Source organism: Triticum urartu, chromosome 2A (genome assembly GCF_056163025.1).
Source record: "Triticum urartu cultivar PI428250 chromosome 2A, HENAU_Tu73, whole genome shotgun sequence".
Taxonomy (NCBI): Eukaryota; Viridiplantae; Streptophyta; class Magnoliopsida; order Poales; family Poaceae; genus Triticum; species Triticum urartu.
In genome coordinates, this window is record NC_141874.1 from 477,043,642 (window position 1) to 477,058,134 (window position 14,493).

Here is a 14,493-nt window from a genome sequence, read left to right on the forward strand (position 1 = left end):
CATTGCAATCATGCTCATCATTCAAAGATTTTTTGTCAAATATTTTATAGAACTCTTCTTCTATCAATTGAGCACAATTTTCCTTTCCATCATTCTCACGAAAGACATTATAAAGATGAATAATATGATGCAACTTCAATTCCATTTTTTTGTAGTTTTCTTTTTATAAACCAAACTAGTGATAAAACAAGAAACTAAAAGATTCAATTGCAAGATCTAAAGATATACCTTCACGCACTCACCTCCCCGGCAACGGAGCCAGAAAAGAGCTTGATGTCTACTACGCAACTCTATTCTTGTAGACACGTGTTGGGCCTCCAAGCGTAGAGTTTTGTAGGACAGTAACAATTTTCCCTCAAGTGGATGACCTAAGGTTTATCAATCCGTGAGAGGTGTAGGATGAAGATGGTCTCTCTCAAATGACCCTGCAACCAAATACAAGAAATCTCTTGTGTCCCCAACACACCCAATACAATGGCAAATTGTATAGGTGCACTAGTTCGACGAAGAGATGGTGATAAAAGAGTAATATTGATGGTAGAAATATATTTTTATAATCTGAAAAAAATAAAAACAGCAAGGTAGCAAATGTTAATCGGGCACAAAAACGGTATTGCAATGCTTAAAAACAAGGCCTAGGGTCCATACTTTTGCTAGTGCAATCTCTCAACAGTGCTAATATAACTGGATCATATAACCACCCTTCAAAGTGCAATGAAGAACCACTCCAAGGTTCCTATCTAGTGGAGAACATAACACGGAATTGTTTGTAGGGTATGAAACCACCTCAAAGCTATTCTTTCTGATCAATCTATCGTAGAGTTCGTACTAAAACAACACCAAAGCAAATTCAGATTCATAATATTCAATCCAACACAAAGAACTCAAAAGAGTGCCCCAACATTTCTACCGGAGAAACAAATACAAGAACGTGCATCAACCCCTATGCATAGATTACCCCAATGTCACCTCGGGAATCCGCGAGTTGAGTGCCAAAACATATATCAAGCGAATCAATACGATACCCCATTGTCACCACGAGTATTCAATTGCAAGACATATATCAAGTGTTCTCGAATCCATAAAAGTATTCAATCCGATAACAACGAAATCTCAAAAATGAAAAAATCAATTCATCACAACAAGATAGAGAGGGGAAAATACCATATGATCCGACTATATTAACAAAGCACGCGTGATGACCCACAAGTATAGAGGTCTATCGTAGTCCATTCGATAAGTAAGAGTGTCGAACCCAATGAGGAGCAGAAGGAAATGATAAGTATTTTTAGTAAGGTATTCTCTGCAAGCACTGAAATTATCGGTAACAGGTAGTTTTGTGATAAGGTAATTTGTAACGGGTAACAAGTAATAAAAGTAAATAAAGTGCAGCAAGATGGCCCAATCCTTTTTGTAGAAAAGGACAAGCCTGGACAAAGTCTTATATAAAGGAAAGTGCTCCCGAGGACACATGGGAATTATCATCAAGCTAGTTTTCATCACGCTCATATGATTCGCGTTCTGTACTTTGATAATTTGATATGTGGGTGGACCGGTGCTTGGGTGCTGCCCTTCCTTGGACAAGCATCCCACTTATGATTAAGCCCTCTTGCAAGCATCCGTAACTACAAAACAAGTATTAAGGTAAACCTAACCATAGCATGAAACATATGGATCCAAATCAGCCCTTACGAAGCAACTCATAAACTAGGGTATAAGCTTCTGTTACTCTAGCAACCCATCATCTACTTATTACTTCCCAATGCTTTCCCTAGGCCCAAACAATGGTGAAGTGTCATGTCGTCAACGTTCACATGACACCACTAGAGGAAATACAACATACATCTCATCAAAATATTGAACGGATACCAAATTCACATGACTCCTTATAGCAAGACTTCTCCCATGTCCTCAGGAACAAACGTAACTAATCACAAATCATATTCATGTTCATAATCAGAGGGGTAATAATATGCATAAAGGATCTGAACATATGATCTTCCTCCAAGTAAACCAACTAGCATCAACTACAAGGAGTAATCAACACTACTAGCAATCCACAGGTACCAATCTGAGGTTTTGAGACAAAGATTGGATACAAGAGATGAACTAGGGTTTGAGATGAGATGCTGCTGGTGAAGATGTTGATGGAGATCGACCTCCTCCCGCTGAGAGGATCGATAGTGATGACGATGGTGATGATTTCCCCCTCCCGGAGGGATGTTTCCCCGGCAGAATAGCTCCGCCTGAGCCCTAGATTGGTTCCGCCAAGGTTCCACCTCGTGGCGGCGGAGTTTCGTCCCATAAGCTTGCTTATGATTTTTTTATCGGACGAAAGCCTTCATATAGTAGAAGATGGGCACTGTAGGCCTGCTAGGGGCCCATGAGACAGGGGGCGCTCCCTCACCCTCGTGGCCAGGATGTGGGCCCCCACTGGTTAATTCTTTCGCCAGTATTTTTTATATATTCCAAAACGTGCTCCCGTGAAGTTTCAGGACTTTTGGAGTTGTGCAGAATAGGTCTCTAATACTTGCTCCTTTTCCAGCCCAGAATTCCAGCTGCCAGCATTCTCCCTCTTCATGTAAACCTTGTAAAATAAGAGAGAATAGGCATAAGTATTATGAAATAATGTGTAATAACAGCCCATAATGAAATAAATATTGATATAAAAGCATGATGCAAAATGGACGTATCAACTCCCCCAAGTTTATACCTCGCTTGTCCTCAGGCGGAAGCTGATATCGAAAAATATGTCCACATGTTTAGAGATAGAGGTGTCGATAAAATAAAATATGGACATGAGGGCATCATGATCATTGTTAGAACAGCAACATATATATATATATATTGTCGTATGGTTTCTTATGCTAAAGTAACAATTCATTCACAATTTCAAGTATGAATCAGAAACTTCATTGAAAACTAACAAACTATAATCTCAATCATTGAAGCAATTGCAATTTATCATAACATCGGAAAGAGTCAATATAAGAGATTTTCAACAAGTCCACATACTCAACTATCATGTAGTCTTTCACAATTGCTAACACTCACGTAATATTTATGGGTATGAAGTTTTTAATCGGACATAGAGAAAGATAGGGGCCTATAGTTTTGCCTCCCAACCTTTTACCTCAAGGGTAATGTCAACAATAATAGTTCATGAAAACTCACATCCAACTAGCTATATATATCAGGGTCTTTCCAACACAAAGTGCTTGCCAAAGGATAAAATGTAAAAAGGAAAGGTGAAAATCACCATGAATCTTGTATAAAGTATAAGACAAGGATAAAAGATAGCCCTCCACAGAGGGAAGCAGAGGTTGTCATGTGCTTTTATGGTTGGATGCACAAAATCTTAATGCAAAAGAACGTCACTTTATATTGCCACTTGTGATATGGACCTTTATTATGCAGTCCATCGCTTTTATTTCTTCCACATCACAAGATCATATAAAGCTTATTTTCTATACTAATAAATCATACATATTTAGAGAGCAATTTTTATTGCTTGCAACAATGACAACTTACTTGAAGGATCTTACTCAATCCATAGGTAGATATGGTGGATTCTCATGGCAAAACTGGGTTTAAGGATATTTGGAAGCACAAGTAGTATCTCTACTTGGTGCAAAGAATTTGGCTAGCATCAGAGGGAAAGGCAAGCTCAACATGTTGGATGATGCATGACAATATAATTTATTTCAGATATAAGAAAACATAACCCATTACGTTGTCTTCCTTGTCCAACATCAACTCTTTAGCGTGTCATATTTTAATGAGTGCTCACAATCATAAAAGATGTCCAAGATAGTATATTTATATGTGAAAACCTCTCTTTCTTTATTACTTCCTATTAATTGCAACGATGACCAAAACTATGTTTGTCAAATCTCAACAACTTTTATTCATCATACTCTTTATATGTGAAGTCATTACTCTCCATAAGATCAATATGATCTCTTTAATTCTTTTTGTTCTTTCTTTTATTCCCTCAAGATCATAGTAAGATAATCAAAGCCCTTGACTCGAAACTAATCTTTATTATATATAGCTCACGGACTCAATTACATAGAAGGATCATAAAGCAAAACTCAAAACTAGATCATACTAAAACTTTATTCTACTAGATCAAAATATTACTAAAAGGATCAAACTAAGAAAAATGGTAAATATAGGAGTGTGATGGTGATATGATACTGGGGCAGTCCCCCAAGCTTGGTAGTTGCCAAAGGGAGTGCCCATACCCATGTGTTTATGTCTCTTTATTCGGGGGTGGTGATGTGATATTCTTGGCGATGATGCCCCTCGGGATATGATTCTCTTCCTCGAGCTTATTGACTTGCTTCTTGAGGTCCATTATTTCCTTACGTAGTTGGCCCGTGACGGCTAAATCTCCTTTCACCCAAGGATGTTGCATAGCTGTGGGAGAACAAGTAACACTCTTTTTCCTATTTTCATAAGAAAGAAATCTAACGTTGGAAGGGATGACCGAGTTTGGAATAGATGAGCTCTGTAGTTCCCCCGTCGTGAATCCGGCTCGGAAACGCGAAGTAACTTCTTGATCCTCATCCATGGCATCTATCCTTTTCAAGTCGGCCTCCATCTCTTCCTTAGTTGATGGCCCAAAGTGGTCAGCATCGCTGTCTACTCTTGGCCCCGGTATCGGATGAGACACCCGACTCTCCTCGACCGATTCTTGAGAAGACATCTTGCTCTAGATCTAATGCAGAAGCAGCTCGAAACAAAAACAGAGGATATTTGCGTGGTACGATGGTCAAAACCTTCAGGAGATTATATAATGAATTTTTACCGACCGAAAGAAGTATTGTACAAGAAAACGGAGTCCGGAGAGCACACGAGGTGCCCACGAGGCAGGGGGCGCGCCCAGGGGGGCAGGGCGCGCCCTCCACCCTCATGGAAGCCTCGTGTCCTTCACGGACTGCTTCTCATTTTCCTATTTTCTTAAATATTCCAAAACAGAGAAAAATTGCTATTAGAACTGTTCTGGAGTCGGTTTACTTACCGTACCACATACCTATTCCTTTTCGGAGTCTAAAACGTTCTGGAAAGTGTCCCTTATATATTCCTCCGGGGTTACGATTTCAATAACATTAGTTTCAACATTTATTGGATTATCTGAGATGTAATGTTTGATTCTTTGACCGTTCACCACCCTCGGATTTGTGCCTTCAAAGTTGTTGATTTTTATGGCGCCGGAACGATAGACCTCCTCGATAACATAAGGCCCTTCCCATTTAGAGAGGAGTTTTCCTGCAAAAAATCTTAAACAAGAGTTGTATAGCAAAACATAATCTCCTACATTAAACTCACGCTTTTGTATCCTTTTTTCATGCCATCTTTTAACCTTTTCTTTAAATAGTTTGGCATTTTCATAAGCGTGAGTTCTCCATTCATCAAGTGAGCTTATGTCAAATAACCTCTTCTCACCGGCAAGTTTGAAGTCATAGTTGAGCTCTTTAATGGCCCAATATGCCTTATTTACTAGTTCGAGAGGTAAGTGACATGCTTTTCCATAAACCATTTTATACAGAGACATACCCATAGGATTTTTATATGAAGTTCTATAAGCCCATAATGCATCATCAAGTTTCTTGGACCAATTCTTTCTAGATCTATTAACAGTCTTTTGCAAAATTAACTTAAGCTCTCTATTACTTAGTTCTACCTGACCACTAGACTGTGGATGATATGGAGATGCAATTCTATGATTAACATCATACTTAGCAAGCATTTTACGAAAAGCACCATGAATAAAATGTGAACCACCATCAGTCATTAAGTATCTAGGGACTCCAAACCTTGGAAAAATAACTTCTTTAAGCATCTTAATAGAGGTGTTATGATCAACACTACTAGTTGGAATAGCTTCTACCCACTCAGTAATGTAATCAAGAGCAACTAAAATATGTGTATACCCATTAGAAGAAGGAAGCGGTCCCATATAATCAAAGCCCCAAACATCAAATGGTTCAATAACAAGTGACTAATTCATAGGCATTTCTTGACGTCTACTAATATTACCAATTCTTTGACATTCATCACAAGACAAGACAAACTTACGGGCATCCTTGAAGAGAGTAGGGAAATAAAAACCGGATTGCAATACCTATGTGCAGTTCTATCTCTAGCGTGGTGTCCTCCATAAGACGCGGAATGACACTTACGTAGGATCTGTTCCTATTCATGCTCAGGTACACAACGTCTAATAACACCATCTACTCCTTCTTTATAAAGGTGTGGGTCATCCCAGAAGTAATGTCTTAAATCATAGAATTTTTTTCTTTTGTTGGTATGTGAAACTAGGTGGTATAAATTTAGCAACAATATAATTAGCATAATCAACATACCATGGAACAGTACGAGAAGCATTTATGACAAAAAATGTTCATCAAGAAAGCTATCATCAATAGGTAGTGGGTCATCAATAACATTCTCTAACCTAGACAAGTTGTCTGCAACAAGGTTCTCAGCCCCCTTTCTATCAATAATATGCAAATCAAATTCTTGTAGCAAGAGAACCCATCTAATAAGTCTAGCTTTAGCATATTTATTTTCCATAAGATATTTAATAGCAGCATGATCAGTGTGAAAAGTTACTTTAAAATCAACAATATAAGGTCTGAACTTATTAGAAGAAAATACAACTGCTAAAAATTCTTTTTCGGTAGTAGCATAATTTCTCTAGGCACTGTCTAGAGTTTTACTAGCATATTGGATAACATTTAATTTCTTATCAACTCTTTGTCCTAGAACAGCCCCTACAGCATAATCACTAGCATCACATAATTTCAAAGGGTAAATTCCAATCAGGAGGCTGAACAATAGGTGCAGAAATCAAGGCTTTCTTAAGTATTTCAAATGCTTCTACACAATCATCATCAAAGACAAAAGGAACATCTTTTTGTAAGAGATTAGTTAGAGGCCTGTAATTTTTTGAGAAGTCTTTAAGGAACCTCCTATAAAAACCGGCATGACCAAGGAAACTTCTTATACCTTTAATGTCCTTAGGACACGGCATCTTTTCAATAGCATCAACTTTAGCTTTATCAACTTCAATACCTCTTTCAGAAATTTTATGCCCCAAGACAATACCTTCATTAACCATAAAGTGGCACTTCTCCCAATTCAAGACAAGATTAGTTTCTTCACATCTCTGCAAAACTCGATCAAGGTTTCTTAAGCAATCATCAAAGGAAGTTCCATAAACAGAGAAATCATCCATGAAAACCTCAACAATCTTTTCACAAAAGTCAGAGAATATAGCAGTCATACATCTTTGAAAGGTAGTAGGTGCATTGCATAAACCAAAAGGAATACGTCTATAAGCAAAGTTACCGAAAGGGCAAGTAAAAGTGGTCTTTTCTTGATCTTCTTTTGACACAGGTATTTGAGAGAAACTAGAATAACCATCTAGAACGCAGAAATGTGTATGTCTGGATAATCTTTCTAGCATTTGATCAATAAAAGGTAAAGGGTAATGATCCTTATTAGTAGCTTTAATTAATTTGCGGAAATCAATTACCATTGTATAACCTCTAACAATTCTTTGTGGGATCAATTCATCTTTATCATTAGGAACAACAGTAATACCTCCCTTCTTAGGGACACAATGGACAGGACTTACCCACTAACTATCAGCAACGGGATAAATTATACCTGCCTCTCGAAGCTTTAGTATTTCTTTTCTTACCACTTCTTTCATCTTAGGATTTAACCGTCATTGCTGATCAACAACCGGTTTCGCGTCTTTCTCCAATTTTATTTTGTGCTGGCATAGAGTGGGTCTAATGCCCTTAAGATCATCAAGAGTATATCCAATAGCAGCACGGTGCTTCTTAGAGCTTTCAATAATATCTTTTCTTCTTGCTCTGAAAGGTTAGCACTAATAATAACATGATATATCTTTTTCTCATCAATATAAGCATATTTAAGAGTATCATGTAATGGTTTAAGCTCAAACATGGGATCACCCTTGGGTGGAGGAGGATCCCCTAGGATTTCAATAGGCAAGTGGTGTTTCAAAATAGGTCCCTGTTTAAAGAATATTTCATCTATTTCCCTTCTTTCATTCATAAACATATCATTTTCATGGTCAAGCAAATATTGTTCGAAAGGATCATTAGGAGGCACGGCAATAGAATCAAGACCAATAATTTCATCTTTACTAGGAAATTCTTTATCATGGGGTTGTCTATGAAATTTAGCAAAATTAAACTCATGAGACATATCCCCCAAACCAATAGTAACTACATCCTTTTTGCAGTCTATCTTAGCATTAATAGTATTCAAGAAGGGTCTACCAAATATAATGGGACAAAAGTTATCTTGTGTGGAACCAAGAACAAGAAAATCAGCAGGATATTTAAATTTCCCACACAAGACTACAACATCTCTAACAATCCCAACTGGTGAAATAGTGTCTCTATTGGCAAGCTTAATTGTAACATCAATTTCTTCTATCTCAGCAGGTGCAATATCATGCATAATTTCTTTGTATAAGGAGTGAGGTATTGCACTTGCACTAGCACCCATATCACATAAGCCATGATAGCAATGATCTCCTATTTTAACAGAAATAACAGGCATGCCTACAACAGGTCTATGTTTATTTTTAGTGTCAGGTCTAGCAATTCTAGCAGTTTCATCACAGAAGTAAATAACATGCCCATCGATGTTATTAGCCAAGAGATCTCTAACCATAGAAATACTAGGTTCAACTTTAATTTGCTCTGTGGGTGTAGGTTTTCTAGTATTACTCTTATGAACCATAGTTGAAGTTTTAGCACGATCCTTTATTCTAACAGGGAAAGGTGGTTTCCCAATATAAGCAGTAGGAAAAACATGATCAACATTATAAGTGATAGTCTTTTCTTCAACTTTAATAGGTTCAACTACTTTTACTTCAATGGGAGGATTATATTTAAACCACTTCTCCTTAGGGAGATCAACATGAGTAGCAAAGGATTCACAGAAAGAATCTACTATCTCAGAGTCAAGATCATATTTAGTGCTAAATTCATGGAAAACGTCGGTGTCCATAAAAGATTGAACACAATCAAACTTAGGTATTATACCTGACTCCTTACCTTCTTCGAGATCCCAGTCTTCAAAGTTGCGTTTAATTCTTTCCAATAAATCCAATTTGAATTCAACAGTCTTCATCATAAAAGAACCAGTATAAGAAGTTTCGAGTATGGAGCGATTATTGAGAGAAAGCCGAGCATAATTTTTTTGAATAATAATTTCTCTTGAGACCTCAAGATTGGGGCATGAATATAACATTGACTTAAGCCTTCCCCAAACTTGAGTGATGCTTTCTCCTTCGCGAGGCCAAAAATTATATATATAATTAAGATCACGATGAACCAGATGCATAGGATAAAACTTCTGATGAAATTCCAATTTCAATCGGTTGTAGTTCCATGATCACATATCATCACATAGCCTAAACCAAGTCAAAGCCTTTCTCTTCAAAGATAAAGGGAAGACCTTCTTCTTGATAACATCCTCGGGCATACCTGCAAGCTTAAATAATCCACGAACTTCATCCACATAGATTAGGTGCAAATTGGGATGTAAGGTTCCATCACCTGTGAAAGGATTAGCTAGCAGTTTTTCTATCATACCCGAAGGAATTTCAAAGTAAAGATTTTCAGTAGGTTCAGTAGGTAGAGGAGCAACTCTTTTCTCTACTGGTCGGGGTGAAGATACCCCGAACAAGCCCCTCAAAGGATTACTTTCCATAGTAACAAGTGACAGTAAATTTCAGCACACTATATAAATTTTTCCTTACCAAATTCCACCTACCAAAGGCGCTTTACTCCACAGCAACGGCGCCAGAAAAGAGTCTTGATGACCCAAAAGTATAGGGGATCTATCGTAGTCCTTTTGATAAGTAAGAGTGTCGAACCCAACGAGGAGCAGAAGGAAGTGATAAGCAGTTTTCAGTAAGGTATTCTCTGCAAGCACTGAAATTATAGGTAACAGGTAGTTTTCTGATAAGGTAATTTGTAACGGGTAACAAGTAATAAAAGTAAATAAAGTGTAGAAAGATGACCCAATCCTTTTGTAGAAAAGGACAAGCCTGGACAAACTCTTATATAAAGGAAAGCGCTCCCGAGGACACATGGGAATTATCATCAAGCTAGTTTTCATCACGCTCATATGATTCGCGTTCAGTACTTTGATAATTTGATATGTGGGTGGACCGGTGCTTGGGTGCTGCCCTTCCTTGGAAAAGCATCCCACTTATGATTAACCCCTCTTTCAAGCATCTGCAACTACAAAAGAAGTACTAAGGTAAACCTAACCATAGCATGAAACATATGGATCCAAATCAGCCCCTTACGAAGCAACACATAAACTAGGGTTTAAGCTTCTGTCACTCTAGCAACCCATCGTCTACTTATTACTTCCCAATTCCTTCCCCTAGGCCCAAACAATGGTGAAGTGTCATGTAGTCAACGTTCACATGACACCACTAGAGGAAAGACAACATACATCTCATCAAAATATCGAACGAATACCAAATTCACATGACTACTTATAGCAAGACTTCTCCCATGTCCTCAAGAACAAATGTAACTACTCACAAATCAAATTCATGTTCATAATCAGAGGGGTATTAATATGCATAAAGGATTTGAACATATGATCTTCCACCAAGTAAACCAACTATCATCAACTACAAGGAGTAATCAACACTACTAGCAACACATAGGTACCAATATGAGGATTTGAGACAAAGATTGGATACAAGAGATAAACTAGGGTTTGAGATGAGATGGTATGGTGAAGATGTTGATGGAGATTGACCCCCCTCCCCCCCCCCCCCCGCGCTGAGAGGATCGATGGTGATGATCCCCCCCGGAGGGATGTTTCCCCGGCAGAACAGCTCCGCTGGAGCCCTAGATTGGTTTCGCCAAGGTTCCGCCTCGTGGCGGCGGAGTTTCGTCCCATAAGCTTGCTTATGATTTTTTTCTCAGACGAAAGACTTCATATAGCAGAAGATGGGCACTGGAGGCCTGCCAGGGGGCCCACAAGACAGGGGACGCGCCCCCCACCCTCTTAGCCAGGGTGTGGGCCCCCTCTGGTTAATTCTTTCACCAGTATTTTTTATATATTCCAAAACATGCTCCCGTGAAGTTTTAGGACTTTTGGAGTTGTGCAGAATAGGTCTCTAATATTTGCTCCTTTTCAAGCCAAGAATTCTAGTTGCCGGCATTCTCCCTCTTCATGTAAACCATGTAAAATAAGAGAGAATAGGCATAAGTATTATGACATAATGTGTAATAACAGCCCATAATGCAATAAATATTGATATAAAAGCATGATGCAAAATGGACGTATCAACGCGATACATCAAGATCATGGCATCTCAAGAACACGAGAGAGAGAGATTAAACACATAGCTACTGGTAAAAACCCTCAGCCCCGAGGTTGGACTACTCCCTCCTCATCGTGGTGGCCGTCGGGTTGATGAAGATGGCCACCAGAGATGATTCCCCATCCGGCAAGGTGCCGAAACAGGGTCTAGATTGGCTTTTCGTGGCTACAGAGCCTTGCGACGGTGGAACTTCTGATCTAGGTTAACCCCGAGGGTTTGTGGAATTTTGGGAATTTATAGGGTAAAGAGGGGTGCGGGAAGCCACCGAGGTGGGCACAACCCACCTGGGCGCGCCTGGGCCCCCAGACGCGCCCTGGTGGGTTGTGCCCCCCTCGAGGCACCCCTAGGTGTTGCTCTGGCCCATGCTGGGTGTTTTGCTCCATAAAAAATCTGCAAAAAGTTTCGCAGTGTTTGGACTCCGTTTGATATTGATTTCCTTTGATGTAAAAAAACAAGCAAAAAACAACAACTAGCACTTGGCACTATGTTAATAGGTTAGTCCCCAAAAATGATTATAAAACATCCAAGAATGATAATATAACTGCATGGAACAATCAAAAATTATAGATACGTTGGAGACGTATCAGCATCTTAGGGGGAGAGGACTTGGACTCCAAGTCCAATCCTATTCCTACTATGACCCCTTCCTTTTTTGCCTTCACTATCCACATGGGCTTTTGAGGACTTGGTGCGCCTAGACCAATAAGGCCAGGGCACCTCCCCATAGCCCATGCTAGTCCTTGGGTTGTGGTGAACCCACTTGTGGACTTCCGGACCCCTCCGGAATCCTCTGGAACCTTCTGGAAGCTTCCCGGTACAATCACAAAAAAACGACACATTTTTCCGGAACCCAAAATATGACTTCCCATATATAAATCTTTACCTCTCGACCATTTAAAGACTCCTCATGATGTCCGGGATCTCATCCTGGACTCCGAACAACATTTGGTTAGCACTCATCAAATATCCCAATACTACTCTAGCGTCAACGAACGTTAAGTGTGCGACCCTACGGGTTTGGGAATTATGTAGTCATGATCGAGACACCTCTCCGGTCAATAACCAATAGCGGGACCTAGATGCCCATATTGATTCCTACATATTCCATGAAGATCTTTTGTCGGTTGAACCTTTATGACAACATACGTAATTCCCTTTGTTTGTCGGTATGTTACTTGCCCGAGATTCGATCGTCGGTATCCCTATACCTAGTTCAATCTCGTTACCAGCTAGTCTCTTTACTCGTTTCATAATACATCATCTTGCAACTAACTCCTTAGTCACTTTGCTTGCAAGCTTCTTGTGATGTGTATTACCGAGAGGGCCCAGATATACCTCTTTGATACATGGATTGACAAATCCCAATCTCGATTCACGCCAACTCAACAGACACCTTCAGAGATACCTGTAGAGCAACTTTATGATCACCCAGTTATGTTGTGAGGTTTGATACAACACAAGGTATTCCTCCGGTATCCGAGAGTTGCATGATCTCATGGTAGAAGGAACATGTATTTGACATTAAGAAAGCAGTAGCAATAAACTGAATGATCATATGATATGCTAACGGTTGGGTCTTGTCCATCACATCATTCTCCTAATGATGTGATCCCGTTATCAAATGACAACTCATGTATATGGTTAGGAAACATTAACCATCTTTGATCAACGAGCTAGTCTAGTAGAGGCTCACTAGGGACACGATATTTGTTTATGTATCCACACATGTATTTAAGTTTCCGATTAATACAATTCCAGCATGAATAATAAACCTTTATCATGAATAAGGAAATATAATAATAACCATTTTATTATTGCCTCTAGGGCATATTTCCATCAAAAGGGGTTCGCGATGGAGTTGCTCAAGACAATATCTTCTATAAACTATTCCACTAAAACCATACACAGAAAGTCGAAGGCAAAATATACCTACCAAAATACCAATCCTAGCACTAAGTCAAGGTATGTCGGATGTCCGGCCTCCACTTGATGTCCGATCCTCCACCTAGTCACTGGATGTCCGATCCCCACAGGACTTCTGTCATACTCACAGAACCAAACAACATATTTGTGCCAGATGTCTGGTCTCCACCAGATGTCTGGTCCATCACGTATAGCCATCAGATGTATGGTACTTACTACATGTTTGGTGCCCCTATTACTTTCTATATGCTATTTATATAGCCTCTGCATAACGAACAACGATTAGATTTCTGGTACTTACACAACTTTGTACACTCAAACGACTAGTTTTGGGGCCAAGCTATATATACCCGTTCACCACTTCGTGGAGAGGTTGAGCAAACACAAATATTGGACCTAGAACTAAGAAAAGGCTCCATCTCCTTTCTCATACACCAAATCTTAGATCCCGGAGATATTTGTGAAGGTTCTTGAGAGAGATTTCACCCATTGATAGATTCACTCCTCTCTCTTTTCACCGAAGCAATTTGTGATTTGACCAAGTCTTAAGCATTTTCCCGTTGATCTTGTTACTCTTCGAGGTTGGAGACTCCTAGGGGGTAGGAGTGCTCCAGTGAGGAATCAACTTGTGATTTGTCCCCCATAAAGTTTGTGAAGGTTTGGAGGTTACCTCAATTCTACCACTAGTGGTTGAGAATCTCCTTCATGGTGATATCTCAACGAGAATAGGGTGAGCCTTCATGGTGTTCATGTGCCTTCGCGGTAACACCCATCCCTTCAACGATGACTAGCTTCCCTCCAAGGAAGTGATGATGGGGAGCGTTGCATGAAAATCAAAAAATTTCCTATGAAACACCCAAGATCTAATCTAGGAGATGCATATAAATGAGAGGGGAGTATTTTGACATACCCTTGTAGACTGAAAGTGGAAGCATTTATAATGCGGTTGATGTAGTCATACTCTTCACGATCCAATCATGATCCAAACAGATCTAGCGCAAATGGACGGCACCTCCGAGTTTAGCACATGTTTGGCTCGGTGGCATCCTCTCCTTCTTGGTCCATCAATTAAGGGAGAGTAGGTAGGTGAGATCTGAACCAACATGATGGTGTGGTGGTTGTGGTAGCAGCGGAACTGCAACAGGGGGCGTCTACGCAAG